Here is a 14,946-nt window from a genome sequence, read left to right as displayed (position 1 = left end):
CAATGAAATACAATGTGCCTTGGCACTCACTCAGCACCAGTACTCTTACACCTAAACTTTCATAAACTGTCTGATGAAAGAATATTACTTTGCTATGAATACATTTTGGTATTGAAATTTGACACCCAGCCCTACTACTGCAGCAACTTACGTGCTCCCGGAATATGAAGGCCAAGATGGCAGCAGCCAGCTCTGCTAAGAAGATGAGGAGGATGAGCATAAAGAACTGCAATGAGACAAAACAAAAAGGCAAAGAGTGAGAGAGAGTAGAATATGGTGGAAGAGTGTCAGAAAAAGTGCACATCAGTCACTGAAAATCACATTCTGGCTGTGCCCGCTTCACTCAGCATTAACTATGCATGAGGCTCGAGGCACGAAGGCAAATAGGAGGGCATTTTGCTCTTTTGGCTTTCTTTTTTAAGCTTGACAGTCCAAAAACTGACAGACAGAATAATCGACACATGTGCACAAACAAGATCACTAACAGAACTACATTTTAGATTTGTCAGCTGACTCACAAAGAGGAGCAGACACTTGTTTTCGCGGATGGCTCCACAGCAGCCCAGGAAGCCCAGAAGGAAGAGCATGCCTCCCATGCCCAGGATGATGTATACACCGGTAAATAGCAGGGGGTTGGCTGCTACAATTTCCCTGAACCCAGTGGGGTCCACCAGTACCCACACTCCCACTCCCAGGAGGAAAGAGCCTCCCAGCTGATGGAGAAAAAGGAAAGAAGACACTAGTTAGACAAAACAGAAATTGGCTGCATTTTAAAAATTAATGTGAAATCAGAGGATAGCTTCATATCCCCAGTGGCACACAAAACATTCAACAAGATGTCATATAATGGAAAATAAATGTGAGGTTTTTTTCCAGGAAAACATGCTGGTAATGTAAATCTCTGAAAAGTTGGGGTGAGAGTTGAGGGCAGATAAAAGACTGGATATCTACAGAGCCATAATGCCTTAGTGGGGGGTGGGTGGGTGCTGATATCTGCTTCAACTAACCCCCCAACCTGCTATAGAAATGCACAGCACTACAGCCTCCATCCTCTCCCATCCTCCCTTTCACTAAAACCCTATCTGAAGCCACCTTGGGGTGACTCATGTGATTAAGGAAAGAAGGAATTGAGGCAGTGGGGGGAAGAGATCTGAGCCTTATACCCATCTGCCACAATCCCCTTCTTCCTGTCATAAGGAGAGACCTGAGCTTCTGCAAATGAACGCCACTTCATCACGGAGGCTGAGGTGGTGGTATGAGGAGAGGAGGTAGCCATTTTGAGAGCTCATTGGGCTTGAAAAATGTCGTTGTGTTGTAGAGTGTGACACGGCCATGGAAAGAAACAAAAGGATGGCAGCATAAAACAGTAGTTATTATTGAGTGATGCTAACATCCAAGTTCATTCTTTGCTCTGCTGGTTGCATTATTACCCCAGCCTTGAACAACCACGTCTGAGTGGAGTCTATAAACGGTTTGGTTGCGCTTAATAAAGCAGGAAAAGAGACAAACCTTCTTACTCTGACCCTCCCCCCTTTACAGGCTCAGGCTAACAGGATTACCTTTGATTGTCTGATCAAGACTGATAAACTCAGGTGCCAGTCACAAAGTCTTCATGGCACAGTGTGCCTCAGATGTGTGTCAGCACACTAAAATCTAATCAAAAGAGAATTTGATAGAATCAAGATTGCCTCCATCTAATGAAATGCAAATGTGGCTCCATTAGTCAGTCGGGCAGGGGGCAGCCAGAAGCCCATCTTGAATCATTAGATTGACACTAACTTCAGAGACAGTCAGATTAAGTGTATTTGAGAAAGAGATGAAAGATACTTACAAAGATGAGGAAATTGAAGACAAACATGAGGTACTTGATGCAGCTGAGACAGTCCCCCTCCATGGTTGTCCCTCGCGCTGAAGCCTCTCCCTGCCCCTGAGAGAAAACAACATAAAACACAACATTGAAAAAGGTGCCACTTCACAAATCCTGCCAAATGCTCACAGTATTCCCATTCTCCTGCATTTTGGATCGGCAGTCAGACAAAGCTGCCAAGAAAAGAATACTCTGCAAAAACCTGCTCACATTTTTAATGAGTTCTGCCACTCAAACATACAACACACACACACATACACAGGCCTGTCAGTTCATTTGGTCCAATTTCAGCTGAAAATCCTTGTATTATTCCCTCAGGCATACTGTACCAGCCATAGTTTCTCAGCAATCCCTAAGTAACTACAAGTTTGGGCTACATAGTGTCAACCCAACCTGACACAACTCATCTCACCACACTCCCTGACAACTTATGTAATTTTAAAATGCGCTTTCACAGTCAGATGGCCTGATTCCCTATCAGCACTTCCTATCTCTGGACAGATGGGTTCCCTGGGTTCAGTGTGACTCAAGGTGCTGTCTATCTCTTGCATTTTAAGGATATGAGTCCTGGTTGGGGCTCTATGCGCATTAACTGACAACGTATGGCCTTTACTATAGAGGTTCTCCTTCTTCTTAATGTAATGAGAGGCAGGAGCCCTGTGCTCACATCAGCCAACCTTCTATCTGACATAAACACACTTTCCCTGATGAGGGCCCCTCCTGGAAGCACTCCTGGTTAATGAAGAGGGCCTCTCCTGCATTAGGAGACAACATGGGTGTCTCAGTGTCCGTGACCCCGTATACCTACATATATCTGATGCAGCACAAAGCCTTTTCTTGAAGCATTTTTGTAACCTGCGAAGCTGCAAATGAACAAGACTTTCCCCTCAGGGAGTGTAGGGATTGTCTAAGGAATCATCTCTACATATGCTGCAAAAACTGAAATGGAAACAATCAGTGGGGCAGCTATAATTGCAGTCTCAGTCAAAGAAGAAAATTAATTATTTGGCAGAAACGAACCGGCACTCTTTGCTTTGTAGTTGTGATTATTAATTTGCTCTCCCATAGTGATAGCCAGGATTGAGTCTGGGTAACAAACGGATTAAAAAGCGTTTTCTCTGAGGAATTGTAAATAGGTTTACACAAATAGGCAGCTACACACTAACACTAACTGAAAATAAAAAAAGTTAAAATGCGTTCTTTTCACTTTTTTTGCTTGTACTTTGCAGCACGTCTGTCAGATGTAATCTCATAATCTTCACACAGTCTTTTCCGATGCCTGATGTACAGTCAAGACTCCTCTGGGTGATCTCTCTGCTTCTCTGAGGCAGCGGTGAAGCTTGGGTTTATAATCGACACCAGCTTTGATTCCTGTCAGTCTTTGAAGGTGCTTTGCTGTCGCTCAAATGTGATTCAGCCTTGACCCTTTCACCCCTTTGACTGGGAAATTCACATTTTCAGGTGAAATAAACCATAATCTCCCCCCAAACCACACTCTCAAACAAGAACTGCTCAACTGGTTGCTGCAATTATTCAACACAGAAGTATGACAATGTGTGCAAATAAGAAAGTCATAACCCATATCGTTTTCTAGTCTGTTTTTCTTCTATTGTTTTGTGCTTGTACTTGTCTCCCTTTCCCTCTGCTTCCACTTTCTAATGCTGTGAGCTCCAGAGAGATTTTTTTTGTCTCATTGTAGGCTTGTGTAAGTTGACGTGAAAAAGAAATTGAACAATACTAAAGATGTGAAGGCAGTCTTTGTCTGCTGAGAGTGCAAGTTAACATAGAATGAGAACATTTCCTCCCCTCACCAGCCTGAAGGCTTATTATTTTTCCTCTCCTTTTGTCCCCAGACCCTAGGAAATTGATTTAGAGCCATGGTTAAACAGCTCCTCTAAATCATAATGATATGCTTAGGTATTGATCACCCTCCTAGTGGTACTCTGAGAGCAACCAACAGCCTCATTGCCTGAGATAGGTTTTAATTAACCCCTCCCTTTCCTAAGACCCACTGGAAGGCCTAATGAGGGCACAGGAGGTCTTAATTGAGATTTGCATACATTACAGTCTCTCTGAAAAAAAAGCATTAGAAAGGCCTGTTCTCATCCCTCCTGCTCTCCACTGTTAGTCCTGGGCCCCTATAAAGAGTGCAAACTGTATTTATTGGAGCAGGGGATGAAGAGGCGGAAAGAGGGGGGGGAGGAAGGGGTCGGCTGGAAAAACTCTCAGGGCTCAGCTCACATCTCATTCTCCAAACAAAATGTCTGATTTCTCTTCCAGCTTCACCCTTTTGCTCTTCGCTTACATCTCAGGGTCAAACCAACTGTCAGATCTGGAGCCAATTTTCTTTTTTGCATTAAAATGCATTGGATGCTTAGGAATGAAGAGGGCTATACGGGCCGAGCCAGGCTCCAAATAACAAGCCTATGGTGCAAACCAGCATAGTATAAATCAAACTGCCACAGAGACCCAGAGAAAGTGCAGAGTAAACAAACTGGTCTTTCCCATGACTCCCATGGGATTGCAGGTCCTCATCGATCACAGCCTAGCCATAGAGATCAGACCACTAAGTCTCTCTGAATATTCTGCAGAGTACATTATGTAGACAAGGGAAACATGGTTCACACCCCAGGAGTTGCAGCCTTACAACAACATCGACAAATTACTGCTAGATTAGAGGCAGATCTTCTTCAGGTGTGCTGCTTTGTTAAGCTAACATTGTGTCAAGATAAGTTGTTGCGTGGCATTGTGTTTGTATGCACTAGCAAAAAAAAAAACAAAAAAAAAAAAACAGCCATTATTAACAAACATAGCACACACGCAGTAAGGAATACTCCACTGCATGAGTTGCAGACAATGTGTTTGTGAGCTTGAAATACTGTATGTATGTCCTCAATCTGACAATCTGAGTGGCAGTCTTTGCCCAGAGGTATCCAGTAAATGCCAACTGCACGTCTGCAGCGTCTCCCGTTACTGACATCATGAAATGCCACACGGCATTAAGATCCTATTGTTCACTCTTGGCAAAGACTATAGCCAGTTTGGGCTGTGGAGCCCAGCATGGTTGAGTTTGATAGTGGATTAATGAGAACTGATCCTAAATCAACTTCACAGTACCGACAGAAGCCAGAGCTCTGTAATGAGGGCAAACCAATCTGACCTAAATTCTTCTCAGTATAAGGATGAGGAATTGTGAAACATTGCTACGGGCATGTTTCATGGTTAACTAAAAAAACCAGAGGTCTGTTTGACCAGCATCTACACAATCAAACATGATGGTCATGTCAACTCACTGTAATTAAAAGATAAGGAAGACATCGTCCCGCATTGATAGCGCTCCACATATAAATAGCACATCCTTGGGTGGTTCTCCTTGAAGATGACACTTTTGGAACAATTAATGAAGTGAGTCCATATTCCCCTGCTCCACTGGCCACCGCCCCGGACAAATAGATCAGCATGACAAGGACACTGTGTCTGCTCGTCGCCAAACTGTCGCCACCCTCCACCGGCCTTGATAACCAGCCAGTTCACTTCATCTTGAGCATGAACCTGCATAGCAAATGATCATTAATACTGAAACCCTGTTGAGATTATAAGGGTCGGAGCTTGACCCCTTTAAATATCATTGACCCTCTAAATGATCACCTGTAGTTGAACCCTGGGGACAGCACATTTCGTCCTCTGGCTCCCTGACGCAGCTGGAGCAGGTGTGTTTTTCCATCTACTACATGCCACTCTAAAGCTCTCTCCGGAGTGCTCTAATACCCTCTCATAATGACACTAAGGGACCACACACATGCCACATCAGCCTTTATCTCAATTAAAAACCCATTTTCATATTTCTCCATGACTTCCTAAATCAGCCACAGCAAGTAAACACCCCAAAATCCGAATAAAGACAGGCTCCTCTGGCAGTGAGCAGAGCTCCCCTGAGGCGCACCATGTCCCTTAATGAACCTCCAATTAGGAGAGAATGAGCCCTGGGCTGTGCTGTCACACTGAGGAGCTTTGAAGTGTACTGAATGCTAAGCAGCTATAGCACTGTATGCTGCTTTAGAGGGCATACAGCTTGCAGACAACAGGGAACAACCACAGAGAGAAAGTGTATAAAAGTAGCTCAAAGGCAACCCAGCGCACAGTGTGTGTGGGTGTAGCTGACATAGAGAGCAGAGCGTAGAAACTCAGCCGGGTTAGGCAGTTCATGAAACTGCTAGGCTTGCAGCAAAGGTCCTAATGTTGGTTAGATGCTCAGGTGGAAATATACAAATACTCTACCCGCAGGCAAGCTTAGCTAATGAGTTTCAGTCCCAGTACATATATAGGTTTGGTGAACATTATCAGCTTCTGCACGTTACAGGCATTGCTAGTTCACCACAAAAAAAAGTGGGGTCTCTGATGACTTTGCTCTGCCTTGCAAAGCCATTTATCATTTCAGTCCATTGTTCCTATACGTGCTGTGAATCTAAAGCAGTTCTTATCTGAGCCTGTGAGTGGCGCTCTCCTGACCCATTCAGTTTGGAAATGAGATTGTGTGAATCCCCGAGGGCAGAAGTCCTCTGACCAGGCAGCTGACACACTCTTGAACAACACGCTGATTAACTAGAGAAGACTCCCAGAATGAACAAATGCACAGTCAGAAACCGACTAGCCATGTGTTGTCAACAGCACTGCGGGCTACATTCTTGACATCCCAACCGGGCACACATCCAGCTGTTAGACCAATGCTAACAGTTGCTCATACTCCTACAGTGAAATCAATTCTCCAGCTCCTTAGGTAAGACAGATTAGAAGGAAGAAGGGCAATGATAGCTTTTGGTTAACTCGAGCAGAGGACATGTGATTGAGATGAGCAGATTTTGGCCTATATTGAACACTTACACTGTATGTGTGTGTGTGTGTGTGTGTGTGTGTGTGTGTGATCTCTCAAAGCAGAGATTCTCACTTAATTGTGTCGGCACCTCTATCTGGCTGAGTGAAGATACAAACTGGCTACGCGGGGCTGGATCAATATCAGGCCCAGGCTCATGGTCAATGATGCATTGAACCCCTGGAGTTCCAGCTCGTAGCCCGCTGGTTGTCTCATAGTGGGGGTATGTGAAAGCAGCACACAATGAACACAAACACTTCTGCACCACCGCCTGTTAGGACTCAACTTGGGCTTTTCCCACAGGGTGCTTTGGAGGATGACACATTGCCATTGGGGCTTTCCACAAAAGTGAGTTATAACTCAATTCAAAACTAAATGCTCAAATAATTGCTGTGACGACAACAGGGGGACTTATTTTCCTGCAATCTGGCTTCTACCTTTTTGCCTTATTCTTTCTTTCTTTAGTGGGCTTTTCTAGAAGTTCCCACAGTCATAGCCAAAATCCTCTTATTACGTGTGTGTCACGAGGTGTAAAATCAATATCAGTTGCTTACTTGATAAAAAGTTTGAAAAATCTCTACTTTGTCCAGTGCTTGACCCTCAGGCAAGGAACAATTAAAATGTTGGTGATGTTCTTTCTGGACCTTGTTTTAAATACCGTTTACGTCAAGGTTGTTGTCTTCGTCAAATCTTAATATAAAAAGGATTTAGATTACAGATGGCCTCGGCACAAATAGACAATGGGAGATTTAAGGACAACCCTTTCAGCCTCAGAGGACTAAACACAGTGTGTAAACATGTGCAGGGAGCACAAACTGCACAGGAACTCACAACGGTGCTTGTACTTCACCAAGTTCTGACCCAAAAAAAAAAGAAAATCAGACTTTCTTATGGCTCAAATACACCGTAAAATGATTCTGGGGTTGCTTCTGGCATATTTTGGAATCTTTCCAGCTCTCCAATAAGGAAACTGGTCTCCACGGCAACCCGGATATGGGGTGAGAGTGGCCTTTGTCTGCAGAGCTGTGTTTGGCATCTCCACTTAGCACTAGTTCCTGTTAGAAAACAAAGGGGAGCAGAGCCGAGCACTTTACAACAGGAGGACAGCTTGGCCAGCCATTTGTCTAATGAGCGATCACTCACACCCTGTTGCAAGGCCATATGTCAGTTTGAATGCAGCTAGTTTACCCGTAAGGAAGGCCTAGAAGCTGTTTTACCACTTACTGATGACTGTGTGTAGCACACACACACACTCACATCTGAACCTTCATCCACTCAACTAAAGTTCAAAGAAAGAAAACCAGCATAAGGAACAGAGTAACCTAATTTTTGGTACAGGCTGTGGTTTCAAGAGAAATGCAAAGATTAAAACAAAGCCTTGAGGATAAATCGTGTGAATGTTTGTGTTTTTGTAGGCGCCTTAGATGAAAGAGATACCCAGATATACTGGAAGCCCCATTGCAAATAACAACTTCATAGAAATAAATCAAAAGTGTGTTAATGTCTTTGCATGAACAGTGTAACAGAAAATAGTCTTGATGCTTTTATTGTGCCTTTTGCTACTACAGAAGCACCAAGCACTGTGCGTGGTTATTAATTTAAGTCTGTGACTATGAGACTCATCATCTTGAGCTCATGATTGCTTAAAGGACCGTTTTGCTTTATTACCTTATTTTCAATTAAATTTGACAAGACAATCTCATCACAAGGTCCACGTAGTTCAGGAGCTTTTAATCATGTCACATCTTTCTCAGCAGATGGATTCTCCACAGTTTTTAATGGATGTTAAAATTTCCATTTTCTTCTGATGGGATTGTTTTGTCAACTAATGTTTCTAAGGGAAAGAATGAACTTCAATCTCAACTTTTAATGCCAACGTAGACAAGAACTGGCCATCTGTTGAGGAAGATGCTGTGATCAAAAGCTTAGGAACAGCTACTAGATTTACTTTGTGGTGAGACTGTTTTGTCAGCTACAGTTTCCAAGGTCAAGAATCAACTTTCAATCATAATAATCTATACTGATGACATTGTTTCACTTTTTCCAAGTGATTCCTGGGATCAGGAAGCATTATGACATTACTACAACTTAGACAAACAACAAACTTCCCTGTGAGGAGTCAAAAAGCCAACAGTTTATCCCTAGTATTCAACCACTTCATTATTATGTATTAACCACATAGTAGCAATAGAAATGATGTCCAAAACTCAAATTTTAATAAACTAGAACTGTACTTTGTCACTTCTTAAAATAAAATTAGAAATGGCTCAAGAATCTGGTTATAATCTCACATGTCACTTGTAAATGTAACACACACATTTATTTGTCTGGTTGGCTGCTTTCATGGTTATGTGCTATGACTGATTACAGCTGATGTGTCTGGGTCTAAACTCCCCTTTAACCTTTCAATCTATACATGTCTGCTCTCGAGCCGTGCCTGGAATACTAATGTTACAAATGCCAATGCAAATCAGAGACTAACAAAGACCAGTGCTGGCCTGCTGTGATGGTAAAGGGACAAAAGCACTTGTCTGCCTGTTCGCAGGACCAGCTTCACGCACCAGCTCTCGCCAGCACCGTGCCTCCTGTTGACGGTAACAATGGCTTTGCGCCTGTGCTGTCAGCATCTCACTGAAAAGAGTCTGTCAGCAAGCTCTTTCTGCTGTTTCTCTCACTGATTTAACATGTGTCTGTTGGAGTGGAATCACTGCTGGATTTGGTGGAAATCATTCATAGCATCACCCCCTCATTATAGAGGCTGAGGGAAAACTAAGAGCAGAAATTCAGGCAATATGTACTTGAGTGAAAAAAAAAAAGCTGTGGGTTTTCTTTAAGACCAAGTGTGCTTGACTGATTTATTTATTTGACAAATCAAAAATTAATATATACTAAGTCAAAAACAGCGCAAATACATATTCATTACAATAGATTTTTAACACAAAAAAGTTAGAAAAATAACTTTGTGGCCCTTGATTATAGATAAAATAATATCATACCATGTGTATCTGCTTGTGCTTCTTTGTTCAGGTGAAGCTGATGACTTCTCTCGGATTTCTCTCCTCTCCTGTTTTCATGGGCTGTTGAACAGAAGCACAAGTGAAGAAGCATAGGTCAAGACTGAGATAATGAGATGAATAAACAGTGAGGCACTGGCAAGAAGACAGAAAATTGGCACATTTGTCTTCGTATGTGTAATTCATTTAAGCAAAATAGGACTGTGAGCTTGAAAAAGAGAAAATAAAATTCTAGGACACTTAAAATGACAGAGTTTGCATTTATAATGTATGAAGCACTCGCTTCCAGCAGTGCTCTAATTTAAGACTGCAACAGTGTTTTATCTGTGTGAATATTTCACTTCTCAGCTGGAAGGGAAAATTAACAAGGAAAGAATAAAATAATGTATAGTCTTCAATAGTAGCAGTCCAGCCCTGTGTTCTGGGCAGGTAAAATTCTAATATCTGCCTTGAGGTATTAGTATCTACGTACCTTCTCACTTGGTTAATTATCTGTTATTAGAAGACCCAACACACAAAAGTCTCATACAGCTTCTGACGTGACCTTGATGAGCATCTGAACTCATGCATTATTCAAAGAAAGAAGAATACCTTGCTTTCTTACCAGACGTTGCTGGCTTAACTGTCAACGTACGATACGTCTCCAACCAAGTGTGTCTAATGACCATAAATGCTTTAAACTTTCTGTTTCTAAACTGCTTTGCTACAAGTGTCTCCCAGCGATATAGCAATGAGAGCCAATTAAACTGCTGGTATTCCAGCCTCGATGTGCAAAAATAGTCAGGAGCACAGTTTTGAGTGACAATACTTTGGAGCCGTTTTCAAAGCACTGGCACAACTACAGCATCAAATATGGCGAGAGCTGCCTACGGAGGAATGAATAGCATGCAGCTCTTGCCACATTAGATGGTGAAATACAGGCAGGGTATTCTCTTTTTGACAGGGGCTGGGGATGGAGAATATCCCAAGAGTATTCTGGCTGATAGAGCCAGCCACATCATCCCACTGACATACCATATTGCCAGCAGACGTCTGTTTCACCAGGACACGAAACCCAACTGACAGTGGCAGCAACACACCCTCCCCCATTCCGAATACAGGGCTCTGATTACATCTAGAAAAGGCAATCAAAGCCTGAGTGACACGGACAAGTCTGAGAAGTAGGGAGATGCACTGGAATGATACACTCCCTTATCACAGAGCCTTGGATTCAGACACTACAAAGCACATGTTCAGGGAATCAATAACATCTCCACAGTGGCTACACAAGCATAGGAAGCCAAAGGATGGAGCACGTATGAAGGAGTCATTGAGGAAATAGTCACCATATGGCTTAGCAAATATATCCCCAAGCAATACAACACTGTAATCCCATCCCATTTTGATTCAGTCTATTAGAACAGCCGCAGATATGTACATAATCGCCATGCTCATGTCTGTAATCTGGTACTGAGAAGCAGAGTGGTCAAAATTTGTCCTGAAGCCTGTTGCAGAGGTACTCTCTTCTGAACCCCTGTTTAGAGAGCTATTAGTTGGTGAAGAGCAACAGTGGATGAGGGTCTGCATTATTTTTTGGTTTCCATGGAAACCCTTTCCCTGGAAAGTGGAGCACCAATAGGATCGCAGAGCCTCGTTGAATCAGTTATGGGGGTGAGAAGAGAGATCAGCGCAGACGGCTGAGAAAGCACAACAATAGGACGAACCCTCGAGGGAGACTATAAAGGCCAGGCCACTGAGGGTCCAACAAAGCGGGGAACGACTCAACACTACAAAAAAGGTTTCATCTACATCCGCTCAATGGCTTTCCTTTCAAAAAAATCTCTCTCGCCAACTAGTCATTGACATTTAAGCTCAGGAGAACCGTGGGCAATTTAAACATCAAGGCAGCCACTAATTGATTAGCCTCTGCTATTTCAGGCTCTGACAATATTATTGCATCACCAACATCTATGCTGTCTGTAAGACAGTAGCACATTAAAAACATGCACATCTACATACAGTAAGTACGGTAGTTATTCCCACAATTCACTATGGAGATAGCAGAGGAAACTGTAGTGGCCATAAAGGTGTAAGAGGAATAAAGGGGTCCTCAGATTGTCAAACAGTGTCCAACCATGGTATTTGACAAGTACTGTACATCCACTTCACACAGCAGTTGGTGTGCAGAATAGAGGTCTTTAGAGTGGGGTTGAATAAGTACTCAGTTGTACAGTACATCCAGTATGAATAATGTACTTTTTATAAGTACGAGTATTTATAAAAGTACATCCTAATCATAGCATGACTAAAATCAGTAGCTTATGAAAAAGGTTTATGCTATTAAATTACTTTTAATAAATCAGTCACAGATATTACATTTGTTAGAAAATTATTATGTTCTGTTGCCCAGTTGGCTGCAGGATGTTCTGTTGTTGGTGCAGGACGTGAAAATAGGACTCTAGGATGTTCAGGTCGACCGTATTTTTGATCTTAGTTGGTTGGGTCTGACTGTGCTGGAGTCCCCCTTGGACTGGGTCTCTCATTTTTAGAAATGAATTTATGCACATGGGATTTGGGTAGCTTTATGAACGGACCCCTGTAGACTTCTAGTGCAATGGTGAGAAAGCAGGAAGGATTTTTAACTACTCTCTCAAGCTCTCATTGTTCACTCTTCAAACAACTACTTCTGTTACACTTTTCATGTGTACAGTGCAACACTATGAGACAGTCAGAAAGTGTGCTCTGTGTTCCCAATTTGAACCTGATCTGATTACACATTACACAAACTTGTTCATACAGAACATACGGCGACCTTTCCTATACAAAATATAAGCCATTGGCTAGGGACTCATCATATGTGTTTTCTCTCCGCCTCCATAAGTCACCTCATCCTGCCAATCAAGCGGGCAACCTTGACAGAGATGTCAGAGGTCAGAGAACAGCAAGAAGTTTGATCAGCGACACTTCCTCTGGGGACAGGAAATGGACAGGAAAACGAGGGAGGAAGTGACAATTCTTCCATCTACACCTCACAGCTGGGTTTGACCTTAATTTCTCACCAGTGTTGACAAAAGCAAACCTCTGAGCTGTAGAGGCAACTCCAAATTTAGAGATAAAGACCTATGGGGCCATTTACGCCCTGAATCAAACCTTTAAACACCCTCAGTGAAAGGAAAAATCTACAGCTCTAGATGTCAGCTCTCCCTGGTGATCTCCAAGCAAATTCTGAGTCCATATAAATCATGCGATAATATTATATAAATGAGAAAGAGGGCAATGGCCAGCAGCAATATTTCTCCTGAACGACCATTTTAATGAGGGCAATACTGAGGCAGAATTATCACCCACCCCCATCTGGATTTATTGATCTAACAGTGTGAGTCAACCACAAGAGATAAAGATAAACCACCACAATGAGAAACAAACCCCACTCTGATCAGAGGACATCACTCAATTAATCACTTCCTCTCACCTCTCTGGCCACAGTTAACCCACTGTTTTCTTTGTTCTCTGCACTACAGTGGGTGCTCTCATGTTTTCTCATGTTTTACGCATAGGGCAAGAATGTATTCTCTAATATGGAGTATACAATTATTCCGACTAAAGACTCACCTCATTACGCAGTCATCTATTTTCTCAGTTTTAATTGTTTATGGTTAAATGGAAACCAGAGCAGAATGCAGTCCCTGGAAATGTGTTTGAAGGGTGCTATTTTGATGCTGATGAAAGCTGACACTGTGTCCACCTCTTCGGCAAGTTGACGGCAAACATTAGCCAGGCCTCTTCTCTTGTAGCAGGTTCTTCAAGCTGCAGCCCGTATCTTTCACCTCTACAAAGATGCCTTCATCAAAGAACATTGAGAAGCGTCTCACACAGACCTTTTCAAACATCTTTAACCTGCTTCTATAATTACACATCACCAACTTCGCTCCAGTGACACCATGATAAAGAACAGCAACTGAACTACTTGTTGTTATTTTCTTTAACCGATGCCTGTCTAACTTAACTAGCTGCCTCGTACACCACCACACTTTCACCATACTTCCCAGGCCCTAAAGGCTAGCCCCCTGTCTCTGAGGAGCCAGGGGCCTGGGGGGCATCACAACACCGCTTTGAAGTCTAACGATTAAAGAGGAAAGACCTGTCGAATTGGGATGATGGGGCTAAGGTTGGAAGAGGGGGAGGATCACTACGAGGGACAGGAAAGGCTGTGAATACTGAGAGCTTGGGCCCCCATGGGATACAATTAAGAGCAAGGCTTTTTTAGTGAGGGTTACAAAAACACAGCAAGGATACCAGCAGCGCAGCCTTCCAAGCCAAGGTAAGAGTTCATTACTACATACACAGAAGGGGCTGGAGCTGTTAAAATCTTGCCAGTTTGTTCCCCCACCCATAGGCCCTGCTAGCTGAGGAACAGCCGCATGATAACCATTTCCATCCCAGTTAAATCCTAAATCCCAGTAAAGCTTGAGAATCACGCATCTTACAGCTCACAGGGAACCCAAGGAATTGAGATGAAGATCCAGGCTGCCTGCACAAAGAGGAAGTTTGCATAGAGTCCTCCCTCAGGATGTTTTCCCTCAAACAAAACAAAAGACAACACGCCAGATTAGTTTGCCAATTACTAGGATAATCATTTGGTCTAGAAAATGTCTAGAAATTGTGAGACACAATTACAGCTACTATTATAACTTAATAAAATGTTTTGTATATGGCTAACCTAAAATACTTTCAATTCATAGTATTTTGTACTAAAATATAGGTCAACAGGAACACATTGAATGTAGAAATATGTGGCCACTGTTGTCCTATAAGTAAAACCAACCACTTAAACATGTGTTACGAACACATCTGGTAACCATTTCTAGGCCTCATTTATATTTTTCTAAAGTACCATAGAGCATTAGGTTCTGATTCTGTAGCAAAGACCACATTAACAATACAACTGTCCCATGCCTTCAATATTACCAGTAACTGTGACTGTGACTATCTGTCCTTAATATGCTCTCACCTTGATCCTTCTGCCTGCTTAGGACTCATAAAGCAGTTTAGTGTGCTGACAAACAATGTGGTAAACATCTCAATGTAGAAGATACACAAGAATTGGAAACAGATTCTTTGCTTCTTCGGGACCAGATGCAACTTATTTTCATAATTAAAACCAGTGGAGGGCAAGTTTTGACTCCGCCACATGTAAAACTCCTAAAAAAAAAAAA

General features: G+C 42.7%; 1 pseudogene; it reads right to left on the bottom strand.

Moving 5' to 3' along the window:
• The window catches only part of LOC118330354, a 31,060-nt pseudogene that overhangs the window by 3,250 nt on the left and 12,864 nt on the right, over nt 1–14,946 (bottom strand).

Source organism: Morone saxatilis, unplaced genomic scaffold (assembly GCF_004916995.1).
Source record: "Morone saxatilis isolate NCDOM2014 unplaced genomic scaffold, NCSU_SB_2.0 Contig2, whole genome shotgun sequence".
NCBI lineage: Eukaryota > Metazoa > Chordata > Actinopteri > Moronidae > Morone > Morone saxatilis.
The sequence above is the reverse complement of the archived record's forward strand: the minus strand, read 5'-3'. Positions and strand labels throughout refer to the sequence as shown.